Source organism: Lactuca serriola, chromosome 4 (genome assembly GCF_051521515.1).
Source record: "Lactuca serriola cultivar US96UC23 chromosome 4, Lser_US96UC23_V15, whole genome shotgun sequence".
In the NCBI taxonomy this organism is placed as follows: Eukaryota; Viridiplantae; Streptophyta; class Magnoliopsida; order Asterales; family Asteraceae; genus Lactuca; species Lactuca serriola.
In genome coordinates, this window is record NC_136411.1 from 80,311,642 (window position 1) to 80,319,831 (window position 8,190).

The window sequence follows — 8,190 nt, forward strand, 5'->3', positions numbered from 1 at the left end:
ATTTTTATTGAGAATGTAAAGATCCCACCTTACCTTAAAAAAAAGTAGTCGGGCCGAAGGAGCTGTCACAAATAGAATTTGAGTACCACGGGAAAAAGCTAGCTGGATAAACAAGACAGGGGATCGCCCGCTCGGCAATGCTAATGCAAAAGCATTCTTTTCAATCTTGTACCTTACTTAACACCAACTCAATCTCAATTCTCTGAAGCAGCAAACTCTAAAAAAAATGAATTGACCAATTGACGACGCTCCTCATTCATTATAACGATATTTTCTCAATTCTATTGTTTAACCACGAAGAGTGTATCTGACGGAGACACTCGCTAGATCTAGTTAGAGTTCCTCGGCGAATCTACCACAGCCGATGGGCTTTCCCTCTTTCGCCTATATCGAATTCTGCTACTGCTTCTTCAGCATAAAGATCGATTTCACTATCTTTCTATCGAGTACCTCGATAAGGGTTTCGGAGAGATTTCTATCTTCTAGTTTTTGAAGTATATAAATTTGCAGTTCATTTAGGATAGATATATAAATATCTTCTATTTCACCTTTAGGAGATTGAATTAGATTCGTCTTCCTCGCCATCAATTCATCCAGCAAGCAATAAGACATGATTTGATATGCACTGGCTGAAGCATCTTGGGTAACAGGCATGCGCATAATAGATCCTAAATTACAATAATAGACAGGTAGAAAACCATATAAGAATGGGCTTAACTCCATGCCAGCAGCCGCGGTAAGACGGGGGGGGGGGGGAAGTGTTCTTCGGAATGACTGGGCGTAAAGGGCACGTAGGCGGTGAATCGGGTTGAAAGTGAAAGTCGCCAAAAAGTGGCGGAATGCTCTCGAAACCAATTCACTTGAGTGAGACAGAGGAGAGTGGAATTTCGTGTGTAGGGGTGAAATCCGTAAATATACGAAGGAACGCCAAAAGCGAAGGCAACTCTCTGGGTCCCTACCGACGCTGGGGTGTGAAAGCATGGGGAGCAAACAGGATTAGATACCCTGCCTTAGGGTAAAATAATCTTGAACAACAATTTGAGAGCATCTTTGGAATTGAAAGAAGGGGCTAACCTGACTTTCACTTTCATAAAAAGAGAAAACTAGACTTGCACTTTGAGAAATGGGAGAACCCAAGTACTCTCTTTCGGGATGTGTACCTCCAGCAACAACAAGATGGAACCATAGGCTTCTATGCTGGGAGCATTTCGGGGTCTAGGTCTAACCATCTCAACTCCCCGTTTCTGGCATGCTATAGTTATTTAAGTCTCTCGACGGCGGGAATGGGAGATTACCGGTAAGCCAGATGCTTGGCGAACCATATTCTTAAGGCATTTCGTTGCACTTAAATCACCCTCGTGAAGAGGCACACTCCGATGTCATTGATGCCCGATCGAATTGATCGGGTCATGTAGGAACAAGGTTCAAGTCTACCGGTCTGTTAGGATGCCTCAGCTGCATACATCACTGCACTTCCACTTGACACCTATCGTAATGATAAACGGCTCGTCTCGCCGTGACCTTCTCTTGAGTTCTCAAAACTTCTATCGCTCCATCCCCGCAGGGGCAGAGAACCCATCGCTGTCTCGGCTGTGCTACCAGAGGCTCTGGGGAAGTCCGAATAGGAGAGCACTCATCTTGAGGTGGGCTTACTACTCGAATTGATCGGGTCATGTAGGAACAAGGTTCAAGTCTACCGGTCTGTTAGGATGCCTCAGCTGCATACATCACTGCACTTCCACTTGACACCTATCGTAATGATAAACGGCTCGTCTCGCCGTGACCTTCTCTTGAATTCTCAAAACTTCTGTCGCTCCATCCCCGCAGGGGCAGAGAACCCGTCGCTGTCTCGGCTGTGCTACCGGAGGCTCTGGGGAAGTCGGAATAGGAGAGCACTCATCTTGTGGGTGGGCTTACTACATAGATGCTTTCAGCAGTTATCCGCTCCGCACTTGGCTACCCGTCGCTGTTTCGGCGCTTGTTGCTAATAATGATTTTCTATTGAACATCATATATATATATATATATATATATATATATATATATATATATGATGTTCCATAGAAAATCATTATTAGCAACAAGCGTCGAAATTTAAAACGACCAACGACCAATGGAATGGATGTACACTTGTACATTGGTCGTATATACACTGGATTATACCATAAAACTCATCTCTTTACCAAAAAACGCACCTCTTTTTTTTCGTTTAAAATTTTTTTAAGCCATTTTTTTATCGAAAAAAATGAATACACCACTGTTCACGATTTTCGTCATCTTTCCATAAAGATCTATGTTAATATATAAAATGATTTACCCTTTAACAATGGAATTTTTTTATGGATAAAAGATTTTTCCTTTAAAAAAAATGGATACAATTTACTAAGGTTTTTCGGATGTTACAGTTTGGAAATTGATTTTTCTAAATGTAAGGGATATTAAATAGTTTGATTATTACTATAATTATTTAATTGGTAAGATTACTATTATACCGTTTTATCATTGGTTCTTACATCCACATAATAGATTTTTATATATACTAGCTGTGAAACTCAAGTACTATATAGGTTAATTTAAAAAAAATAAAGTTAAATATGAAGGTCTAAGTATTTGAGAACTTTGGATTTATAAGAAAATAAGAAAAATAATGAATTATTAAAATCGAAATATTTTTTTACGTTTTAAATTTAAATAGATAAACAAAAGAAACTAATGAACTTTAATTTGAGAATTTTGAAATTAGAACGTAAGTTCATTAATTAAAGTGATATTCATTTATTACTAAATTTATTATAATTATTAAATTAAAATATTATGTGAAATTTAATAAAATACGAAAACCCATAAAGTGACATGTGGAAAAAATAATTCAAAATAACCATAAAATGACATTTGGAAATTAAATGAGAGTGTGACATATGACAAAAAAAATCTTCTTTTATTAGATTTTATATATATATATATATATATATATATATATATATATATATATATATATATATATATAGTTAGGTTCAAATGTTTTCACTATTGTGTGGATGTATGATTGATTCTGGATCAATCGTTTTAGTTATTTTAAGAAAGTAATTAATGCATATTAAATGTTGAAGATGTAATTAATACCCATTATATCTTCAACATGTAATATGCATTAATTACTTTCTTAAAATAACTAAAATGATTGGTGCAGAATCAATCATACATGCACACAATAGATAGTGAAAACAAAATAACCTAACCCTATATATATATATATATATATATATATATATATATATATATATATATATATATAGAGGGTGGTTCAATAAAAAACCATTACTAACAAGGAACTAAGAAATCAATCGTGAGCGTCGAAATTTAAAGCGATCAACGGTCAAGTGAATGGATGTACACTTGTACATTGGACGTATATATACCAGATTATACCATAAAACTCACATCTTTACTAAATAACACACCTCTTTTTTTCGTTAAAATTTCTTTTAAGACACATTTTTTATTGAAAAAAAAAAACGAATACACTGTTGTTCACGATTTTTCGTCATCTTTACATAGATATCCAGGTTGATATATAAAAAGAAACTTTTTTTTTTCGAAAAAAAAACAACTTTGTTTTGTTGTTTTTTCAATATTTAAGTTTATTTTTATCCAAAAAAACTAATTTTACCAAAAATCTCAAATTTTTGTTCTCTATTAATAAACATCATCATCGTTTAAGAAAATACTCGATTAGTTCATATTCACATTGTGAATCAAACTATAAATATTTCAATTTTTAACATTCACAACATTAATCTAACTTATTATTTCAACTCTTTGATCATTCACAAATTAAATAAAATTTGCATATGAATCAAAATATATTTCTATGTATTTTTATAATATTTTAACGTTTTGATTACTCATAAATTAATTTTACAAAATCAGCAAGTGAATTCATTCACACTATGAAGCTGGGCAGATTCAAAATGCAAATCTATACAAAAAATTTGGTTTTTTTTTACTACATCAATACGAAATGTCTATTATACTTCTATACAAAAAAAAAAGAGTTTTGTTATAATCCGGTGTATATGTGTCAATTGTAAAAGTCTATTATACTTTATTTTACCGTTAATCGTTTTAAATTACGACGCTTTAGATTAGTTATTCGACTCTTTTATTAATAATGATTATGTATTGAACTTATATATATATATATATATATATATATATATATATATATATATATATATAGGGTTAGGTTCATGTGAGACGGCCTAATTTTGTGAGACCGTGAGACGCATTTTTTTATTTTTTTTATTTTATTTTTATTTTTTTAGTTAATTCAAGTTCCGAAAATAATATTTAAAATTTTTTTTTTTGGATTTTTCCATTTATTTTGCATTTAAATTTTTTTTTTAGAATACGTACAGTGTAATATTTTATTATAATATTTCACGTATTTTTAAAAAAAATGGAATATTTTTTATTTTTTTTTTTAGTTAATTCAAGTTCTGAAAATAATATTTAAAAAAAGAATTTTTAGATTTTTCCATTTATTTTGCATTTTAAAATTATTTTTTAAAATATATCAGTGTAATATTCTATTAGAATATTTCATGTATTTTTCAAAAAAAATGGGATTTTTTTTTATTTTTTTTAGTTAATTCAAATTCCGAAAATAATATTTAATTTTTTTTTTTGGATTTTTTTATTTATTTTGCATTTTAAAATTATTTTTATATTTTGTCTCACGGTCTCACAAAATTAGAATGGTTATATATATATATATATATATATATATATATATATATATATATATATATATATATGATCGGGGGTGAGGACTCTAGAAATACTGAAAACTAGGAGAACAAAGATGAGCCTTTAATCTTGAAAAATGAGTGGTTGCATTTTGTTTGTTTGTTGTATTTTTTTTAGACTTTTTTTTTTTAAATTAAATGCACGGTGGCATTTTTGTGAATAACCCCAACGTTTTGTACTTTTCTTTTCAAGGGCAAAAGTTTTAAGGGCTTAGAGGTCATTTTAAATTTCCAAATCCGTTGTTTAGATTTTCAGTGGGTTTTTCCTCTTCTCTTCCAACAAACAATCAAATTCTACACCTACACTCTAATTTCTTCAATTTCTTTTTTGCTAGATCTTTGTAAATCGTTGTAATTGTCGTCAGATGTTGCTGTTAACTTCAAAAACGATGTTCAATACTTCGATTGGAATTAGGAAACTTCATCTGAACAAAAGGAAAGGATTTTTGTTAGGGTTTCACATAATTTCTTATTCCGAACTAAAAGGGGTTTTAAACAAAATATACTAATCTTCACTAATTTTCTCCATCCTTTTCAATTTTATTATGTATATTGGACTTCAATTGATGTATTTGTGATGAAACGAAAGCATTTGGTTGTGTGGTTATCACTTATATTTAAGGCCCACACTTATATTTGAGCCCCACGCCTTAATGGTATTATATGATTTTCTTGCCGATAAAGAGGAAACATTAAAAGGTCCATGCCTTTATGGTTTTATCTCCTTTCATTTGTTAAGTAGATTGACAATTTTTTATTCATTTAATATATGATTATGTAGTTTGTATGCAATAACACAAGTTTTCTAAGTAAAATTATGGATAAGTGGATTGCCATCATTTACTGATAAGTTGGGTATATTGGAAAGCTATGTAGTATTTACCTATTTATTATCACTATTAGGTTATAATCCGTGGAACCAAGGTTCACAAAATAAAACAATGTATAAACTATAAAAATAATCATCATTATTCATTGATTTGCAAATGAGTAATTTATTTACACAATTTCTATGTGTTAACCGTGTGATACACGAGCTCATAACTTTAAAAAATATATATTTTCATGTTTGATGATCCTCAAGATTTATAGATTCGCCCCCTTTAATCTCAAATTAAACATCTTTCCTTTTTCGAAAAGTGATTGTTGTATCTAAATATGGTCTTTTGAATGTAAATTTGTAAAATTTCTACAGAAATATAGAGCTCCAATGTTTTATTATTAAGACACATTTTGGTTTATATAGAAAATTGGGCTTGAAAATTTTGTTTTGTTTCACGTTGTTTAATTCATTTGGTCTAATTATAGGGAAGTCTTATGTATTACTAGATCTCAATCGGTAGAAAATATGATATTAATGTTAAAATAAAACAAAAAAAAATCATTAGTATACAATGATGTAATAAAATATACAACGATGTAATACAATTTAAATGAGAATACAATACAATAAGAAGAATAAACAAAAGTATATGTCAATAATAAGAAAGAAAATAAAAAGATGATTAGTAATTCTTGTATTTAGCCATTTTCTTTTGATCTCTCTTTCCCTTATTAATAGAATCAAACATTTCTTCGTCTCCGGTCTCATCTTTAAACCACGGAAGAACAAAATCGTTATGGCCTTTAAGTTTGTATAATCAAGAATCAGAGGTTAAATCAAACTCAATACTTTCTAGGATGTGATTGGTATGTAGAATTGTATTTAACGCTTAAAAGCTAAAAATAGGATTCTATTTAACACTTAGAAATTGAACCTAGGATGCTATTAACACATGTAAGTTAAATGGTAAACTAAATGCATTACCTAATCCAATACAACAATACACAATAACAATATAGATTTGTAAGTTATATTGCACAATATGCCCCGTCTTTTTTTATTATTTTTATTATTTTTATTATATTTTATATTTTGTACCTCTTAGCCTAACAGATAACTAACAAAGCAACAACATGATTTGCTTTTCAAAAGTTCATACTTTGGGACTCAAAAATAGCCACAAAAAAATTACTAATTTGTGACCAAGATTAGCTCAAATCGTCACATGGCTTCAAAAAACTTGTTTACAAAAAACATTACTGGCTTCATAAATTTCATCTGGCTAAAAATAATAGGATTCTAAGAGAATATGGAATTGAACGAAAAAAGTGTGGTAAAAAAAAGAACAAAAAAAAAATAGACGTTAGAGAAAGTTTATTGTTTTTATCCCATCCTTCAATTGAAAAGTCATAATTTGGACCCAAAAATCCAAAATAAATTCATAATCGGGCAGATTTTCATGTTTTAGATTTCTTACAAAGAGAAAGTGAGAGCATAGTCTTTTTAATAGAAAGAAATGAAAATGAAATGCTATGATAAAAAAGTATGTTGCTATTTCTTGTGTAATTGCATTTACACCTATTTCTTATAGTGTATGAATAAGACAAACTTTCATGTTCACTTGGAAGGGGAAAACAATGTAAACCCAAAAAACAATTTGTGGTGGCAGGTGGGCAAAAGCTTCTAAGCCAGCGGTATTCAGTGTTGTCCTCTTTCCTTGATGTCGAGGGTTCAAGGACATAGGTGGAATAATTTAAGAGTAATTTAGTATATATTTGTATTTGTTGTTCAAAAAAAATCGCAATTAACCATTAGGGTTATTTCATTTGTTCGTTTTATTCTATTACATTAGTGTTTAATTGCCAAGATATAATTTGTGCATAGAGTTCAAGCAAGGCATTATTTATAACTAGGCGAATGTCAGCGCGTTGCGCAGAAACACCTATATAGTTGAAGTCTTTACAAATATTATTTTAATATAACAATAACGTTGTTGTTAAATTTGATATAATAATTCATATACTAAATTGATATAATGTATAGATTATTTTCTATTATATGATAATATATACATATATTATAACTACATAATCTCAATCATTTGAATGACTTCTACCCGTGAGTTACTCATGAATAAAATTTAATATAGTATATGGTTTAATGTTATTTATAGTTGTTGTTATTGTTAATTAATTTTTTAAAATTTATTTGCTTAATGTTTTAATTTTTATCATTATAATTGTTTAAAACAACAAACATTGTTTTTTGATTTTAAAGATAACAATATAATCATTTATATAGAGTTATTTTTAACTATTGTTATTGTATGTTATTTTAAGCTACTTATTTGAAAACGTTTAACGATTATACAAATATCAATAGGAAATAATTTAGTTAAACTGAAATTACAATTTAGTTTTTGCATTTATGACTAAAATTTATCACTTTTAACTATTTATAAAATACTCTTTGGTTTTTTAAGTGGAACAAAAATTTATATTTAAGTTAACATTGTAATGTTATATTTAAAATAACAATTTAAGTATTTTGTCCAAACTG

The 8,190-nt window shown here is 29.4% G+C and overlaps 1 pseudogene; it reads left to right on the top strand.

Moving 5' to 3' along the window:
* The first annotated feature begins 781 nt into the window (after positions 1-781).
* Positions 782-1,071, top strand: LOC145049140 (18S ribosomal RNA; annotated as a pseudogene).
* The last annotated feature ends 7,119 nt before the right edge of the window (positions 1,072-8,190 follow it).